The following is a 20,672-nucleotide window of genomic DNA, read 5'->3' on the forward strand; positions in this document are numbered from 1 at the left end:
TAATTACTAAGTAACAGAGGAGACAACGGAACTCGAAATGCTTAAGAAGACAAGTGCACCACAAAATTTTTTTTGCTTCTTAAACAACTGCGATGTCATCGAAAGGCATGGTGAAATCACGGGCCCAAATCTGGTTATCATTCCACCCTCTTCCTCACCCGAGACACCCTCCGCTTCCACGCCTGCAAGCTGCGGAGTAGAAGGGGCGGTAGTCCCGGCTCACACCCACGTAACGAAGGCACGGCAGGAGCTCGCTGTGCTGCTGCCCGAGGCCCCCTCCATTGCCGTCGACATCGAGCAATGCATGAGCCTGACGGGAGACCGGAGCTCCGCCTGCAATATGACAGAGGAGCGGTCAGTCTCGGTAATGACAATACATGCAAATGTATTCCATGAACTGCCACAGCCGAGGTCCTCTGTTCACACTCTACTGGCAAAATTACTACAGGCCCCACTGTTACAGGGCGCGTCAGAACGCGCTCTGTTACTTTGAATATTTTACTGTCTTTCCTCACCCACGTGGTGTCACTGCTACTCCTGTCCTAGTGGGGCCACAACTCCGAATGGTCTGCGCAAAAAAGACCGTGCATTGGTTTTCGTATTCCATGGTTACAGCGCGATCGACAGCACACAGAATAAAGGACACAGCCCAATATACGGAGCTGCGTTGTGTCCTTTATTCTGTATCCCGACTATCGTGCTGTAACCACGGAATAGTGAAAGCTACGTATAAGAAGCCAGCGAGCGGTGAAGACAGAAAAGCCACAATCACAAAACGACAGGCTCTACTTTGGCTGTTATGACTGCGTGAGTCAACGCGATTGATATCACAGACAGTGAATATAGAAGTGCGAAGCGTAAGCAACATGTGGTTCGATGCAGCTGTGGCGAATGGTGTTCATACAAGCCTGTTTAATAAGTTCCACACAGCTGCATCGTACAACCTTGTTGAGACAAGGGAACACGCAGAGGTAGTGGTTGCGTGGTCACATACGTTCTTCGTTCGATTCTGTGGGTCACTTTAGTTAGCATTTCGTGCTGGTTTTGAAGAGGCAGAAAAACCCGAATTACCTCCCTATTTGGGCACCAGAGGGCGGCACCTTTGCTAAGCGTTTTTTGTAAATGTAGAGCCCATGCATAGCTTTTAAATTTTTTTCGAATACTCACAAAGGCCACCTGTACAGATCTACAGGATTAGAGTAGGACCGTCAAAATTATTTAAGGGTCCCTTGAACAAATTAGCTGTGGTTTAACTACTGCTGAACCTGGTTACAGAGCGATAGCTGTGGTGTATCAGGCAACTCGTCTCGGCTTGGTGTCTGTAACGTTGAATGCGTTGCACTCAACTGTCACCCTGACAGGTGGCATTTAAATTAATGGTTAGTCACGAGAGGCTGGTCACCCAATGAACGCTGCGGTCTATTGTATACCGCCTTCTACCGGCGAATCGAAAGGTCAAAGGTCAAGATCAAAGTTTAAAGGTCAAGTGGTGCAACACCATGGTGGACCACACTTGACCTCTGGCTCACTTCAAGGTCTACCGGCAGTGCACGGCGAAATCGGTTTTCCTAGCATAGTGAAGCTCTCGCTTCAAAATGGTTATTCGTGCCGCCAGCTACACATATGCACGGCGTACTCCTACTTCTAAAACCTGCAGATTTTTATGTCCATTTAGGAGCAGTGGTCTCTTCAGGCATCAAGAGCGAAAAGAAGAATGTCAATCTTCGAGGAAGAGGTCAACATTAAGTAGGCACACCAAATTTTCAGTTGCGGGTTTTGCTGCAAGGGTTGTTATAAGGAGCCCGTACCAGCGGATGTTGAATGTGTAGGCATACACAGTCAACATCCGCTCACGTGATGATCGCGTGGCATCACGTGACTGCGCACTGTGGTAGCCAAGGTTTTGGCACAAAATGTCCTTAGGACTCAGACTTCACCGTTTTGCTGTAGGTGTTAGGTGTCTTAAAGAGACAGCCAGCAAGAATGCTACAGCTTTCGCCGCGTTCTGCACTTTACGATGCTGGGTTTAGCACTTGAAAATTTTAATGCATGGATGCGTGTAACGGCTATGTTTTTACCTCTTCTTGTCCGCAAATGTTTGTCCGTTGGTACGCATAAAAGGTGAGGATTTTTCACTAAAGGCCATTAATTTCGCTGAATACTCGAAGGAAATTGATGAAGTTGGTGAATTACTGTTAATTCCTCCAGAAATGAATGAACAAAAACAATAACTATATTTAACTAATAAAACGGATTACTTAGTGATTAATAACACTAGGCAAGAGTTAATAAACGATAAATGACAAATTCCTTGGCTGTCTAATTTAATTAACTACTAACTATAAATTATTACAGGTAACAGAGGAGACAACGGAACTCGAAATGCTTAAGAATACTTAGGTGCACCTCTAAATTTTTTTTGCTTCATAAACAACTGCGATGTCGTCAAAAGGCACGGGGCAATCACGGGCCCAAATCTGGTTATCATTCCACCCTCTTCCTCACCCGAGACACCCTCCGCTTCCATGCCTGCACACTGCGGAGTAGACGTGGGAGTAGTCCCGGCTCACACCCACGTGACGAAGGCACGGCAGTTGCTTGCTGTGCTGCCGCCCGAGGCCCAATCCATTGCCGTTGGCAGCGACCAATCCAATGCTTGAGCCTGACGTGAGACCGAAGCTGCCGTCTGCAATATGACACAGAATAGCAGTCAGCCGCGGTAATGACAACACATGCAAGAGGATTCCCTACACTGCCACAGCCGGGGTTCTCCATTTACTCTACTGGCAAAATTACTACAGGCCCCACAGTTAAAGGGCGCTTCTGTCATTATGACTCTGTTATATTGAATACTTAATTGACTTCCCTCTCCCGCCAATTGTCATTGCTACTTCTGTCCAGGCGCGACGCACCAATTTTTCGCGGTGGGCTCCAACTCCGAGTGGTCTGCGCAAGGACGATTCGAAAGCCTCTGTCGCGTCGCTGCGAGAAAGCTGCAAAACTTGTTGGTCGAGTTATACTCTGTATTCCATAGTTAGAGTGCAATGGACAGGACACAGAATAAGTGACGCGATATGCAAGGCTGTGTTTCGTTTCTTCAGTGTCTCCTCTGTTGTGCTGTAACCGTGAATTGGAGAAAGCTATGCTGAAAGAAGGCAGCAAGTGGGGAAGACAGCATAGCCGCACTCATGTAACGTCAGGCTGTACTTCAGCTCTTAATCACTGCATGAGTCAACACGAGTGATATGATAGTCAGTGAATAAGAAACGAGAAACATAAGCGAAATGTTGATCGTTGTGGCGAATGGTGTTCATTCACGTCTGTTTAATAATGTTAACATAGGTGCTTCGTACAGCGTAGTTGAGACAAAAGACCACGCATAGATAGCAGGGAGTGATGACATACCTTCTTCGTTCGATTCTGTAGATCACTTTAGTTAACGTTGCAATGTATTGAAGAGGCAGAAAAGCCCTAATTAACTCCTTATTTGGGCACCAGAAGGTGGTACACTTGCTATGCACTACATTTCCTCTCTCTTTTTTGGCCTTTTATCATTTTCATTTACTGGCTACCACCAAGAGGATCTAAACACGAAAGAAAATGGATAACTGCTGGCTGCCAGTCTCACCTTAGCGGACATGCAAATGTGGAGACCAAAAAGTGAAGATATGTCGCCCCCATACCTATTGCATTTCCTCGTACGACCTGTTGCTGCCGCAAACGAAGTCATCAGCTACAACATAACCTGACAGGCAGCAGAGCAGAACGCACAATAGTGAACATGTTTGGGAGAATACCTATCGGGGTTCAGGAAATTTTTAAAATCAAAAATAAAAATTGGCTTTATTATTCAGTATGATGAGGGATACAGATCAGCTGAAAAAAATTACAATTACCGCCAGTTACTGCAAGTCAGTTTTCGCAAGTTCGGAGAAACTTCGGCGCATGGCATAGCGGCACATATGTCAGCTACGGCAGACCGGTGCGACACAGGATTGTCTGCTGCGCATGTGCAAACGTGCCGAGTTGACGGTCAGCTGGCGAGGGGGACTCTCACGTCCAGCCCTCCACCCCCCACCAAAAAAAATGGCTGCAGCTTAGCTCGGCTGAGCCCGGTTACAGATTAGCCTGCGACTATGCAAGCGAAAGCTTTGTTATGCGTGGTTATGCTGCGTTGCTAATCCAGGTTATTCTCAACCTCTTCGCCCGTCACCAAAGTCACGGTGGAGGCAGAAGCAGCAGCGGTTGCCTCCAAAGCTCTTTGTTGCCGCCTTTCGGCATTCTTCAACCGTCGTTGAGCCACTCAAGTGCTCTTCGGTAACATCGGGCAGCTGCCCAACGAGCACCGGCGCTGCATGTGCTGCTGCTGGTACTCTTGCTCGGCCGAGTAGACGAGGACTGCTCATCACCACTTGTGCAGCAGTGATGGCTGCAAGAGAGCCGTGGATAGTTTCCTGTTTGTGTTGTGTTTTCCTGGGCACCGCCGAGGAAACGTTCTGTACGGCGATTCCTACCATTCCGAATCCTTTGTTCACGACTCGAGTCCAAAACCATACGAAGCATACACAGTCTATAACGAAAATAACGCCAGCAACTATTTTTGTGAAGCAAGTAAGATGCAGTGGCGCGCTATCGCTTGGTGGAGGTAATAGCTGGGGACAAGGCCTGTATGAATACATGTAAAGGAGGGTGATTTCAAGGCAGTTTTCTTATCTCACAGTGCACCCATGAGGTCTTCTGCTAACAAATGTCACGTGTCACATGATTCGTTCTCAGTGCCCGACGCGTGCTCGTAGGCGCGGTTTCGGTTGCGGCAGTGTGTGGCCCCAAAAATTGCTTGAGCTGCAGCTGCAGCGAGAAGGGCAATTTTGAAAATCTAAAAAGCAGTAAGGACATTACTTGCGATAAGCCATAGGCCTCTCAGTAAATCAGGGATTACCCGGCGGTGCCAAGGAAAACGGAACACAAACAGGAAACTATCCACGGCTCTCTTGCAGCCATCACTGCTGCACGAGTGGTGATGAGCAGTCTTCGCCTACTCGGCCGAGTACGGGTACCAGCAGCAGCCCAACCAGCACCGGTGCTCATTGGCCTGCCGCCTGACGTTACCGAAGACGACTCGACTGGCTCAACGACGGTTGAAGGATGCCAAAATGTTGCAACAAAGAGCTTTGGAGGCAGCCACTGCTGCTTCTACCTCCACCACGTACGACTTCGGCAACGGACGAAGAGGTTGAGTATAACCTGGCTTAGCAACGCAGCACAATCACGCATAACAATGCTTTCGCTTAAGCTTTCGCATCCATAATCGTGGGCTAATCTGTAACCGGGCTTAGCCACGCTAAGCCGCAGGCATTTCTTTTTAGGAGCCGGACGTGAATGGTCCCCCTCGCCAGTTGACCGTCATCTCAGTGCATTTGCACATGTGCAGCAGACAATCTCGTGTCGCACCGGTGCTCCATAGCTGCCAGATGTGCCGATGATGCAAACGCCGCCGCTACGCCATGCACCGAAGATTCACAGTAGCTCTTGCGAAAACTGACTTGAGGTAACTTGCCGTAACTAATTTTTTTCACCTGATCTCTATCCCTCATCACACTGAATATTAAAGCCAGTTTTAGTTTTCATTAAAAAACCTAATGCCCCCCAATAGGTATTGTCCGAAACATGCTCAATATAGGGCGTTTCTCTACCCCTCTTCTAAAACCGAAATAGTTGAAAAAAAAAACAATTCATTATTTGTCGATCATTCTGCTAGTTAGCAGGTCTTGGATGTATTCTGATGCCCTACACCGCTGAAAATGCTACGACGAAAAAAGTGCTCTTCTAACTCAACATAGACTGCTTTTAAAAATTGTGCTGACACTATAAAGTGAAACATCCCGTCTATGGTGGGGCGGGTAACAGGAATAACATCTCACGACTTCTTCCCTACAGGCAAAGCAGGCACCCAGAGGCAGGAGTTTGTTTTTCCAATGACGCCAAATTCTCATAATGATGGGTGTGTCCCCGTATATATCAGTAGCCCAGTGCGGAGACTCCGCACAGAGAGAGACATTGCACGCTACGTGGGAAGTGTATCGAAGACAGATACCCACCTTCCTTGGCTGCCGGAGTTTCAACTTGGGAAAATTTTCATCCCGGCTCCCCCGAGCGACTGCGGCCAGCTTCGACATCCAAAGCACCGACAGCTACCCTGCGAAGGCGAAGTCAGCCTCAGGATAATCAAGAAGATGGAATAACAAACAATACCGGTTCTCCCAACGTCATTAATTCGCTACTGAAAGGAACCATGAACTGATATTTGCTGCTGTTAAGAAAAGCGCACGAACGCTGGATATTACAAAGCTGTGCTAAACTGGGCGAGTAGGAGCATTTGCATTTTTCAGCAGCGCCGATGTCCTGTGTCTGCCTTCATCTGTGTCGTTTTTTCGCGCTACGTTTTCGAAAAACTCGACACACGCGGACGCGCCACAAAAAAAATTAAAAGAAAAAAAGAAAGGCTGGAACTGAACCCCGCAATGCCCCATCCAGCCCACGTTTATGGGTACGATCAATGCAAAGGCTCTCCAAGATTGCCCACTCAGGGCATTGGGGTATACGTACGGCTTATAACGTGCAGTGAGCTGTCGCGCTAATCGGTTGGGGGCTGCAGTTTGAAAAAAAAAAGGTATTTGTAAATGACGAGTCCACGCATAGCTTTTCAATTAGATTAGAATACTCATAAGCACCACCTGCACAGATGTACTGCATTAGAGTATGACCATCGAAATCAATTAAGGGTCCCTACTGTATGCATGCCACACTCCTGCTTCTGAGAACTGCAGATCATTGTGTCTATTTGGGACCAGTGGTCATTTCAGGCTTGCAAGATCGGCAGCCAATCTCAGCTCAATGTATCATTTCGTAGTAATACCCGGTGTTTAGCATCCAGACAGTTTACGTGTCTATATAAAGAAGGCAGTAGTGTCTGTGTGTGTGTGTGCAGGGGGGGGACGAGGTGTCTCCAGATCAATTTCAACCACCAGGTGTTCTTCAACTTGTACTCAGATCCTAAAGAATGTGCCCACTTTCGCATTTCGCCACCCTCAACCTCGATCTAGCAACCTCGGGCTCAGTGCGCGATTTCATATTCATCTTACTGATGACCTTTAGCGGTGAATAAGTTGGTTAGCGAGAGTGAAGTCATAGTATTGTTTGCGGCATTTGAATTAAACCAAAAATGAAAACGGCTGTGCATGCAGATTCTGGAGCATCTTTAGAAGTACGATGTGCTTCATTGCCCGAAGAGAACACAGGCCACATAACTCGCTCAGTGAAGCGAAAAGAAAAATGTCAAAATCTTTAAGAAGGAGATCAGCCTTAATAAATTTTTGCGGGTTTTGCTGCACGAGCTGTTATAAAGAGGGCGTCCCGGCGGATGTTGGATGTGTATGCACACACGGTCGACATCCGATCACGTGACCATCAAGTGACTGCGCATTGCAGTAGCCCAGGTATTGGCACAAAATAACCAGGTCTAAGACATTACTGTTTTACTGTAGCTGTTCTAAATGGACAGCCACCAAGATGGCAACAACTTTCGCCGAGTTCTGCGCGTTACGGTGCACAGCTTAGCACTTCGAATTATGTATGAATGCGTGTAATGATTATGTTTTCACCTATTCTTGTCTGCAAATGTATTGCTGTCGGTCTGTACAAAAGGTGCTAATTTTTCTCTATACGCAATTATTTTAATAAATACTCGGCGTATTTGACGAAATTGGTGAATTACTGGTCATTCCTCGAGAAATGAACGTACAAACATAATAAAAAGCAAATAAACAATATAACTAATTAATCAGTGATTAATAACACCAAGTAAGAGTTAATAAAGAGAAAATGGCAAATTCCTTGGCTGCTTCATTTAATGAACTACGTTCAATGATTAATTACATTACTTAGTGAAAGAGGAGCTGGCAGAACTCTTTCGCGCGTAAGAAGACTGAAGTGCACCTCTAATTTTTCTTTTTTTTGCTTCATAAACAACTGGGATTTCAACGGAAGGCATGGGCCAATCACGGCCACGCTCTTCCTCACCCGAGACATGCTGGCGTATCCTCTGCCCGCAACCTGGCGAGTAGACGGGGCTGTTGGCACTTGCGATGGCGTCGCGGCTCACACCCACGTGACGAAAGCATGGCAGCTAGGAGCTAGCTGTGCTGCTGCCCGAGCCCCCTCCATTGCCGTGGGCGGCGAGCAATGCATGAGCCTGACGGGAGACCGAGGGAGCCGCCTGCAATATGACACAGAATAGCGGTCAGCCACGACAGTGACAACAATAGCAAGAGGATCCCCTGAACTGCCACAGCCGGTGTCCTCTGTTTACACTCTACTGACAAAATTACTACAGGCCCCACAGTTACAGGGCACTTCAGGACACGCCTGTTATGTTGAACGTGGTGTCACTGCTACTTCTCTCCAAGTGGTAGTTCCAACTCAAGTGGTCTCCGTAAGAAAGACCGTGAGAAACTTCCCGACGCATCAATCGCTGCGATAAACCTAAGCGATGGAGGTATCTTTTGGACAGCACGGGCGGAACTGGCCAGCAGCTTGTTTTTAAAAGTCTCTCTGAGACCAGGTGGTCAAGACACGCTGAATCATGTAAGGCCATTCTGAAAAATTTCAATGCAGTCTTGTGTTGCCTAGAAGCTATATCAAAGAACAAGAAAAAAAACGGTGACACTAGGAACGAAGTGCACTCTCTCTTCAAGAAAATGAGAAAAATTGAGACAGCATTCATGGCGATTTTCTGGAGTGAAACCATGGAGCGCTTTGACAAAACGAGCGTAGCACTTCGGAAACCAGGCCTAGAGATTTCAACTGCTGTAGACCAGCTGAGCTCTCTAGAAGGCTTTGTTAATTCTTTGCGACCTTTCTTTGATACCTTCGAAGAGAGAGCATGCACGCTAAGTACCAATCAATGCTATCAGGATGTTGTCGGGATCAAGCACCCGGACAGAAAAAGTGATAGTGCGCTACAAGGTAGAAAAAAGTTTGTTGCAGAGACCTACAACGTTGTACTTGACAGTCTAGGCTCTGCTTTTCGAGTGCGAAAGGCAGCCTACACTGAACTCTGCGAAAGGTTCGGATTCTTAAAATTGCTGACAGAAGTTGGGAGCGAGGCCTCTCTGGCACAGCAGGCTGATATGTTGGTGAAAACCTATAAAAATGATTTGCAGCGAGCATTTTCCGCTGAAATCGTTCAGTCTGCGAACTTTCTGCACAACCCCAGATAACCAAATATGCCCTTTGAACATCCTAAGAACGCTTAGTGCTGGATGTTGTGTTCTTCTTATAGACATCCCAATTAGTGCACAGAACACTGGAGATGTTCCACTGATCATCAGAAATGCATCGGTACCTCTAGCATAGGATGTGCCTTAGATCAAATGGTTGGATATTTGTCGCATCCAGGGAATATCCATGTGTATCATCATCACATAGCGTACTTCTAATGGATATCCTAATTTGTCCATGAAACACACTGAAGATATTCAACAGATCACCAAAGGTGCCTCTGTACCTCGAGTAATGGATGAGCACTAAACCTTATAGTTGGATATTTGCCGCATCCACTGGGTGGCCACAAATGCTACATAGATGTCTTATGTACCTCATATGCATGAAAACTGGCATACTGTCATTTGATACAAATGGTTACTCTGCCATGAATTTCACCTCAATAAAAATAAACTACACACACAATAGCATCACACGAATTCGTTACTGACTTAAGCTGCCTGGTAGCCTTGAGTGTGCTTTACTGATAATAAGAGCAACACACTACGGTTCTAGACACTATACACTTGGTCCCACTACGGTGTCTATAACAGTTTGCGGGAGGCCGAGTTCTGGGAACAAAACCTATTGTAGTTAACAGAAGATACATACAGATCAGGTGGGTGGATTACGCTACTGTGCCGGAATAAATGTTTTTCCGCACACCCATGTCCCACAAACTTTTGCTCCTGATAGTACAACTATGCAGCATTGCAGACCGACAGTCGATAGCTGCTGAAGCACAATACAGTCCTCTTGCTTACACTTACACTCAATAGAGTGTGCACTAAAGTAAGGAAGGAAAAATGAATGGCTTTGATAATATAACGCCACCAGATTAAGCAACAATGACAAGTTACTTAGCGTCAATGCTTTTTCAGTTAGAATATCTGCATCAGAAAAGCCATAACAAATAAAACTAACACAGGGTGGTAAAAATGCCAAAAGCCATAACAAATAAAACTAGCATAGGGTGGTAAAATGTCATATTAAATAAAACAAGCATATGCAGTTATTCACTCAGATGTTGACAAGCTTCAGATGTTGACAGGCACCCTTTTTACACGAGAGACTTGTCATATAGCTCTTTTGTCACTTACATAGCTAAGCAACTTAGGATGCGTCTTGTTTAAGGTGCTCATGAATACAGATGAGAAAGACTAGAGCTTTCTTAAGCAAAAGGTTAGCACAGTAGATGAAAAGTTTGTGTCTGTGCACTCAAACTCTCAAAGCCTGGTTGTGAGAATATAGGGTCGGTGGGAAGCATGGTGATTTCGTCGCAGGCTGGGGCTGTAATGGTTCCGACAGTGACAGATGGCCACTACTTGGCTGCACAAAAATTTAATGCTTTTAAAGCTTGATGCAAAAAGTAACCTGACAAACAGCATTTATATAAAATGTATATCTACTCAAAAAATTATGGTGACATTAGTTCTCAAGCTTCTAAGTCATCCCTTCCAGAGAAAAGAAACTAATATGGCAAGACAGCTGATAAACTAAAGTAGGTAGCAGACATTGATTATTCCTGGACTGAAAACCATTCTCCTATTCCAGAAGCAATATCATGGACACCACGTGTTAGCACAATCAGCAAGCCACAACTTTCCACATAATGGGGCCAGACCGCAATTAGTTACCAGCAGCTCAGAAAGATAACTTAAACTAATCTGAAATTGAAACAGTTTTCACTTGTGTACATTACAGTTGCATATCTACATTGCTTTAACGAAACATCTATAAAATGAGGAGGGTAGATTATGCTCTTCTAGAAATTATTTTTTAAAAGCAACACAGAAAGCAACAGCAACACAGTAGAATGTCAACTCATTCAGTTAATTGAACATTTAGAAGGCTTAGCAGGCAGAAACAAATATAAAGTCACACATCATGTTGCAGTTTGCAAGGAAAATGAAAGTTTGGTTGCATAGAAGCTAGACAATCTCGTTAAAAATTTAATAAATGACCAGAATAAAAGTCAAACTAATGTATAAAACAATGTATCACATTCTGACTGTTTCCAGTAGGCCATCTTTATCAAAATGTTTTCAGTCAACCAGTGGGCATAAAAATTTAGGAAGCAAACAAGCTATTTTACGTTTTTGGATGAGCCTCGATGTCTCGCAGGTGCATGACGCAGCCAATCCTTAATGGCTGCTTCCACTTTATGGTCATTGCACCTATGGGCAGCCTCTAGAGCAGCTAGCAAAAGAAACAAATATAAGTTTCTCGGTTTTGCATTACTGTGTTTAGAGTTCTAGCTGCTGCAAAGATCACTGCCCGTAGAGCAGCGGAACAATCAACAAGCTAATTCTTAAATGCAAACTTAAACCGTGGGGCAAACAGTGACCTTAGGCTCTGCTAATTTTTAACACTTGCATGAACGGCAATGTGAAGTACTTTCAGCAGCTTTACTTTTAGTTGGTTGCATATATCATCATCAGCCTGTACTAAGTTCATTGCAGGACAAAGGCTTCTCCCATATTTTGCCAATTAACCCGCTCCTGTGCAAGCCGCGGCCACATTATCCCTGCAAACTTCCTAATCTCATCTGCCCATCTAACTCCTTAATGCGCTGCCTAACAAAGAGACAGTACAAAAAACACAGCACATATTTGGGTTGTGAAAAAGTGTCCTGGCAGATTAGTTGGAAGCCTAGGAAGGCATAGCAGCAAGGCATAGCAGGTCAGAGCAATTGTGATGTGTATTCGGCATGAGGAAAAGTTTAGCATATGTGTTTTCTATCACGATAACCACAATCGACATAACGGGTGATGTGTTCAGTAAATGCACATTTCTTGTCCCTTTGCAATGTAAGCAAGCGGGAACAGTAGGTAGAGGCAGTTCAGGGTGATACATAAATTGCAATGGAGAAATTTTATGATGCCGCCTTCCTCTGCATTTGTTTCCATAATTTTGTAAGAATGCTAAGGAAGCTCTCGCGCCGAACTCTTGATGATCTAAAGTTTGAGCTGAAGCGCATGCAGAAATATTGACTAATGCTTACCAACAATGCAAATGCAAATCTGAAGATCACTGAAAGCCAGTTTTCCTCTTTTGCCGTGAAATGAGAACGCGGCCAGCTTGTCAGCCATGACAGTCCTAAGAATACTCCTGGTACAGGATTCAGAGGTTGTCTCTCCAACATCATTGAACTAACGAATTTGCATTAAAATATTTTATTGAGATGAAGACTGACATTGAAAACTTGTCAAATTAAAACAATATTCATTGCAACTGCAAACACAAAAAAACTACGAGCATAGACAAGGCAGATCGCGTCGTGCGCATATCTTTTCCGGTTCAAGATCACGACGTCGTGCGCACATACCGAGTCTTTCTTGATTGAAGGTGCTGAACATTTAAAAATTTAAAGCTAAACATATAATTCATGTGGACATACATGCTGACCGCAGAATCTGCTGATGAACATGCTGACGAAGAATCAGCAGCTTGCTCAAAAACGCTGGCGTAAGGGTCGTCTGACGAACCGCTTGCATTGCCACAATGAAGTGCAAAGTAGTCGGCATCACTCGCTTCTCGCCAAGTTTCGCCTTCCGGTTCACCTGAATGACTTGGAACTGAGCTCGTAAAGCGAGTCTGCAAAGAGCTCGGCGCTTCCGATGCTTGGAAAAGCGCCTGAACTTCACACCGGGCTTTGTTCCGAACAGACCGCGCTTTGCTTGGTTTCGGCAGCGCAATGAAGCCGTGCTACTCAGCAGACACACCAATTATCCTTCGTGGGCATCTACAATCAACCTACACCGCTACCCAAAGACAAGATTGTCTTGAATAGTTCAGCACAAATCGTCCGATGCTGCAACAAAGAAGTAAGATCTAGGATTTTCAATCAAATAGTTAGTCAACTGACAGAAAACGGCTGCATGACATGTCGAACACATGGAATGACACCGCTATGCAAACGGGGCTATCGCACATACTTTTGATGGATGTCAAGCCATATGTGGAGCGCAGGAACGGTAGAACACGCAAAAGTATTGTGTGGTAGGCCGCCAGAACCCAACAAACTGCCAACATCAGGGCTACCGCTGGCTAAGCTAAAGCTGAGCAAACGCGCCGAGTCGATGGATGGATGGATACGGCTGAACCCTTTACATCGGGCGGTGGCTCAAGCCACCTAGCCATGTCTTGTGAAATTTTACTCCTGTCTTGATTTTAGCCACCAATCAGATAACCTTCACTTGGTTACTTCTAACCTCTTAAAATCCACTTTCCCCTCACTATCCCTAAACCCCAATGCCTTGGGTAAGTCAGCCCCGCTGCCTTCCACTGTAGAGTGAAGCCCTTTACAGAAAAGTATCAAGTGTTCAGCCGTTTCCTCCTCCTCTCTGCACGCAATGCACAAAGTGTCTATCTCCTGGTACCTGACTCTATACGTCTTAGTCCGCAAAACTCCAGTCCTGGCCTCAAACAGCAAAGAACTTCCCCTACAATTATCATAGATATTTTCTTTGACAATTTCCTGTTTAAAGGTCCGGTATGTTTCCAGTGCCGATTTCGTCAGCATCCCTGTTTTCCACAACGCTCTCTCCGTTCCTTTAACCTTTTTCTTAACCGATAAATGCTGATTTGCCCCCTTACTGCTGTCCAGATATTTGCTTGTCAATTTTCTAGTTCGCTTTCTCCATTTCGTGTCAACATTCTTTATATACAGGTATCTGAAAACTTTCCTAGCCCACCGCTTTTCCTCCATCCTTCTCAATCGTTCCTCAAATGCTATCTTACTGCTAGCCTGTCTGCTCTCGAAAGACGCCCATCCCATATCCCCCTGTACCCCCTGATTTGGTGTATTGCCATGTGCTCCCAAAGCTAACCTCCCTACTCCCCGTTGCCTAATTTCCAGCCTTGCTTGAACATCTGGCCTCATACACAGGACCGCATTCCCGAAGGTCAGGCTAGGGACCATCACCCCTTTCCAGATCCCTCTTACCACCTCATACCTATTGTAATTCCACAGTGCCCTATTTTTCATGACAGCTGCATTCCTACTAGCTTTATTCATTACATATTTTTCATGCTCTTTCAGATACTCTACACTGTTATTTATCCACACCTCAAGATACTTGTACTCATTCACTACTTTTAGCACGAACTCCTGTATTCTATGCTCGCCGCCCTCTTCATTAAATATCATGACTGCAGATTTTTCCTTACTATACTTGAAGCCTAATCTATCTCCCTCTGTACTGCATATGTCTAACAACTTCTGCAGATCTTCCTTGTTGTCAGCCATTATCACTATATCGTCCGCGTATATTAGTCCCAGTAATGTTTGTTTAATCAATTCCCCTTGCTTGAAAAAAGATAGGTTGAAGCCTAGTCCACTCCCCTCTAGCTTGGCTTCCAAACCTTGCGGGTACAACATGAACAACAAAGGGGACAGAGGACATCCTTGTCTAAGCCCTCGCTGTATCTCTACAGGCCCTGATACATTTTTTTCTCACTTTATGAGCACTCTGTTACCTTTATATATATCTTTTAAAAGATTAATTACTCCATTTTCCACATCCAATGTTCCAATATGTCCCACAAATGCTCCTGAGTAACGCTGTCATAGGCTCCCCTAATATCCAGAAATGCTAGCAATAAGGGCCTATGTTCCTTTTCCGCAATTTATATACACTGTGTCAATGAAAATAGATTGTCCTCCAACCTCCTTTGTTTCCGGAACCCATTCTGTAGTTCCCCTAACACCCCCTCGTGTTAGGGGAACCGCGCCCCATGCGGAGCAGCGAGTATTACTGGTGCTACTATGTACCGATAGGTGCCGTTAGGTGAGGTGCGCATGAGTTTTTCCCGTTGCGGCTTTTTGTGCTCATACATAACCTTTCAGGCCAGAAAATATGTTTGTGTTGCCTTTCTCATGCGCCCTTTATGCGAAAAAAAAAGTGATTGAAGATTTTTTTTTAAGTGTGGTCACGTGACACTGTATCGCGCGCCCACTCACGCCGAACAGCCTGTGCCGTCCTCTGCTACGGTATGCACTTCGCTCAGCCCGATTTTGGGTAACTGCCTTCCCTGTAAAGCTGTCTGTCTAGTTTGCCTAGTTTGAACTACTCAGTTTGCAAGCAAATGCGCCGCACGTATGCATTAGCATTTTGGAATAGGCAGGAATTAAGCCTCCGATTGGCAAAAAATGCACAGGTAACAGTATGCTTTACAATTTAATAACAAAGCGGCAGAAGAGCCTTTAATAACGCAGTAGCACTACTAGCCGCATTCCTGCATATTCGGCCTTATGAACAAGTGTATATTTTGCCGAAGCCAATAATTAAGGAGCAAGTTTAGCAAAGGAAAAGTGTGGGCGAGCGCCGAGAACACGTGCGGCGTAGCGCCTGACTGTTTCCGCATGCCTCTTGCGCTTTCCTCAAGGTCACCGGATCACAAAACCGCCACTACCTCTTGGTTAAATCACAAACGAAGGCAATGTTTCGCATTATCAATGTTCCGCATGATCGCCAAAAAGCTCTTTACTTGCCAATGGAAAACTTTAATAAATTCATTCCATATGGCACGCATCTTAGGATTCAGTCTTTTCTTATGCTCTAATACGGCACTAAAGCTGCAAAGAAAGATATATTGGAAATATTAATTGATACGGTTTGCGCATCCAATATCCGTGTTTGCTGGACGTACATTAGAACATACTTGGCGCATCGAGTATTCGCGCTTGGTGGACATGCACTATATAATATATTAGGCATCTTGATTATATATTAGGCATATATTAGGCATAGGAGAGACACAATGACAGGAAATAAACAGACAGCTATTACATCACTGAATTTGTATACGTCTTGTGACCTCAATGTCACCTGAACTCGCTTCCTACGCCATACATATGGCGACCGTACGGCTGTCGAAAGGAAAAAATTGGGGGTGGTTAGCTTTGGTTACACCTGGAGTTACGCGATAGCTACAGCTGGCCGAGTGGAACTTGATCACGTGACCAACCATGTGACGAACCACGTGATCAGTCACGGCGCCGCACTGCCGGCAGCTGCTCCGCACCCCGTGACCAACCACGTGACAGCGTGGCGGCGCAGCCACGCTGAAGGCTCGAAATTCTACCATAATGTAGCTATCGCTACAAAAAGGAAGATCAGTGAAATCATTGGATGCCAAATTATATGCCAGACTCAACAAATTCCACTTGACGGTCAGAGTTAGCTATTGTCCTGGGCATCTTTGAAACGAAAGCTCTCACAACCAAAATTCTCGGTCTCTTTAAAAACAAAAATGAAGATTTAAACCCCCAACCAATACTCACCTGTTAGGTGTAGTGGAATTCATAGGGTGCTGGTCTGGATGCCGGCTGCCAGTCGCTATAATACGTGACGCATGCATATTCCACACAACTGCCTGGCTGCAGACGACGGTTCCGCCGGGAGTTGCTGGTGTCTTGCGAGCACCCGCTGCGAGAGTCAGACGACAACGTTTGCTACCGTTCGCTGAGAAAGCTACCGCTTCAAAATGAATGTGGATTAGCTCAGCTAATCCAGGATATATACAAAGCGAAAGCTGTGGGCGTTCGTTGTCGTCATTGGCGTTGGCATTGACAACGTTTGCTTGGAAGGTGTTTCAGAGCCCCTTTAAGCCTGCAATCGCAGGCTACATCTCGCGCGCCACCTCTTGGCGCTGCGGTGTATACTCTATCGTGCTGATAGTTCCGTCGCTACGATTGCTCAAGCGGCTTTCGGCTGCTCGTGAGTATAGGCTATACTAATTGTCACCATTAGTTGTTGACGTTATTTGGTTATATGAATTTATTAGGTGCATTGCTGCATGCTCTTATTTCACTCTGAACCCACATAATACATTTTATCGCACTCAAACCTAGCTCCTCCGTGGTCGAGGAATAGCGCGTCCCAATTAAGACCCAAGGTTCGAGTCCCTGCTGGACAACTTTTCTCTTAAGCACAATTCCTTCTCTTTCTTCGATTGTCCTGTGGCTGTGACGTCACGATCCTCATGGACAATGTGAATTGTCGTCACGCCGCCGGACCCCGGGCTTTCGCCACAACGGCTACTCTAATGCTATCGCGTTAAAATCTCCCGCTTCGACCGCTGGCTCGTTTGCCATGCAACTGCGCGCTGAGCTTGCATATTGAGATAAATTTTCTCTCGTAGCAATTTTAACAATTACCCTGATGCCATGTTTGGCTTCAGAAGTGGACTGTCCACGCAAGAGGTACTCCTACAATAAAGGAGGCAGTCCTCAGTGAAATACCAAGAAGTAGAGAACACACAGTACTAGCGCTCGACATAAAGGGAGCCTTCGATAACGTGGGGCGTGCAGCCATCAAGGAAGGTCTCAATAGCATAAACAGCGGAAACAGAGCCTTCCGATACGTCCAAGCCTTCCTGAGGGAGCGAACGGCTACGATAGGCATCGGAAACACAAGATCTGAGAGCTTCACGGCGCCAAACAAGGACACCCAGCAAGGCTCAGTAATATCACCGCTACTATTCAACGCAGCGATGACAGGACTCACGAAAGTACTCGACGAAATAGAAAACATCAGCTACGCAATGCATGCCGATGACATTACAAGACGGACAACCACAGGCTCCCTAGCAGCAAAAAAAAGAGCAGCTACAAATAGCAGTCGACCATACTGAAGAATACACAGGGCCACAGGACTATCGGGCTCAGCAGAAAAATCAGAATACGTAAATTCAAAAAGGGTACACAAAAATGCGACTCCCAAATCACCCTGAAACTCGGAAATGAGACATCACCTGCGAAAACGCGATTCAGAGTGCTTGGAATGTGGCTGCAAAGCACAGGACGATGCAGCAAAACCATCGCCTCTCAAGAATACAACAGAGCAAGTCGTCAGAATCATGCGAAGACTCAGCAGTAATCAGAGGGGGTGAGATGACAGGACACCCTAAGTCTCATAGACAGTCTTGTCACGAGCAGGGTAACGTACAGTCTCCCCTACCACGAACTAAACAAGCAAGAAACTCTACAAATCGACACTGTACTACGCAAAGCATACAAAACGGCGCTCAGACTTCCAATATTAACACCAATTGATAAGATAATGGCACCGGGAGTATCGAACACCTTCGACAACCTACGAGAAGCGCAACGTAGTGCGCAAATGGACACTCACTAAAACCAGAATGGGAAGACACCTATTAGAGAAATTAGGGCTACCCCTGGGCACACAAAAAGACAAGCAACAAGCAAAGACAAGCAACAAACAACATCCCGGTAAGACCCATACCCAGACACATGGACCACTATGTACGCCATGAAAGACAAGCCATGGTCCGAGCACTCAGCAGAGAATTCAGAGACGATCCCAGCGCAGTCTACACGAACGTGGCAAAGTACCGCTACCAACGCAAAACGATCGCCGTTGTAACAGACAATGAGGGAACGAGATAACCAGCGCAACGATAAACAACCCAAGCACAGAGGCAGCTGAAGAGGCCGCCATTGCTCTGGCAATATCGCACGGCAACGCAACAGGACAAAACCTCACTATAGTGACGGACTCTAAACAAACATGCAGAAACTACACAAGAGGCAGGATCGACAGCATCTCCAATCATATTCAACACACGACGAGAAGACACAAACACTAAACATGATATAGTATGGGTTCCCGGACATGGGGGGATGAGGGGATACGTGACAGCAGACGATTTAGCTCGAGGGTACGTCAACCGAGCAGACTCAATACTTTGCACCACGGGCACCTTTGACCCTGTTACCCCCATGTACTCAGGCATAATCATTACAGGGGTAAGCAGAAACGCTACCCAGCCCTACACAAAAGGCTATCCAAAGCGGAGGCGATAGACTGCCGCAGACTACGAACCGATACATACACGCACCTGCACAAACTACACAGATTTTCCCTACACAATATGTAGACGAATGTCCGTGGCGCCAGGGTAAACATACACTAGAGCATGTCACAATGACTTAGAGCCTACAATAGACCACCCGAGTGTGACGCAGTGGGAGCACTTGCTGGCCAGCCAGGACGAGGCAGCGCAACGATTTCTCGTACGCCGAGCCACGATGGCAGCTGCCAAGTGCGACACCTGGACCGAGGATCGACCACGGCGACTAGTGACCCGTAAGGGCCCAACTCTTTAAATTTGTCACAAATAATTTTTTTCCATCCATTCATCTGGGACGCTGCAGATGACACTATTAGGCAAGCGGTGGCAGGCATGGAGGCACACTATATACGACAGATGGCGCCACCAGGTTCCACCGGCTCCCTTTGGTGGAAACCTGCGCTGTCGGCTTCGGCCCCGCGATCTCGACGCAGAGGATTTTGGGCATGCATCATGCGGTGCGCTCACGGCTAAAGACCGACGACACCTGCTTTTGGCTGTGGTTTAACTCTGGTTAACCCTAGTTGAATTGCGAAATGTTCGTTTCCTCGGCATGCGGTCTATGCAGCGTCTCATTCCGACGCTCTCGGGAACTCAAAGTGGTCTCTTCCGCAGTCTACGAGTCACTCCGGGACGTGGCACGAATTTGTCTAGCCGCATCTTCGTTACGACGCTTATAGAGTCCTGCGGCCCATTTCTCGCTTCGTTCTGTCATTGTTGCGCCTCTTTCACGCTCTCCATAACGACTCGAATCCACTGACGGAAAGCGCATATATATATATATATATATATATATATATATATATATATATATATATATATATATATATATATATATATATATATATATATATATATATATATATATATCCCGCGAGGTGACACCTCCTCTCCCTCTACCTCAGCGGAGCACATCTGGTGGAGCACGCGGCGATGGCAGCGGCGTCGACGGCGGCGCCATCTGTTGTAGCGTGGCTGCGGCGTTGCTAGGCAACGGCGGCTCAAGGTCGTTCGTCGGCCACGGTATACGGCTTAAGTGCGCGACGAGCCAAAATGGCTCGCTGGCTGGCGTAGCGTTTTCTTGTCGCAACAAAATTCTCAGCATGCGATTTTACTGCAAATGAGCCAGCGGTTGAGGGGGGGGGGGATTTTAAAAGCCGCTACGGTTACCAGAATGTCACGAAAATACACTACGTCAGAGTGCGTCTTAAATTTCACTTGACCTTAGTATTCTAGTATCGTACATACAGTTTTAACGTATATTTGTTTTTCTATAGCGCCTTTGCGATCTACTACGTTTTCTGCTTAGTGCTTAATGCAGGTTCGCCGCTAATCAAGAAATAATTGCCGAAATGAGCTGGAAACACGTAGTTTTTCCCCCCTTACCAGTGGTACCTCTACTGAAACTGTTAGTGTCCTGACCATGCGTCATTGTTTCCCCGAGAACGCACGAAAAGCAAGCAAATATT

At 46.0% G+C, this 20,672-nt stretch overlaps 1 long non-coding RNA gene across 1 annotated transcript; it reads right to left on the reverse strand.

Annotated features, from left to right (window-relative positions):
- Positions 1 to 219: 219 nt before the first annotated feature.
- Positions 220 to 6,218, reverse strand: LOC144101983 (uncharacterized). The gene is made up of 3 exons (XR_013308132.1): positions 6,099 to 6,218; positions 2,506 to 2,686; positions 220 to 333 (listed from the first exon to the last, which is right to left on the reverse strand). It is a non-coding gene; the product is annotated as an uncharacterized LOC144101983 (long non-coding RNA).
- Positions 6,219 to 20,672: the final 14,454 nt, after the last annotated feature.

Source organism: Amblyomma americanum, chromosome 8 (genome assembly GCF_052857255.1).
Source record: "Amblyomma americanum isolate KBUSLIRL-KWMA chromosome 8, ASM5285725v1, whole genome shotgun sequence".
In the NCBI taxonomy this organism is placed as follows: domain Eukaryota; kingdom Metazoa; phylum Arthropoda; class Arachnida; order Ixodida; family Ixodidae; genus Amblyomma; species Amblyomma americanum.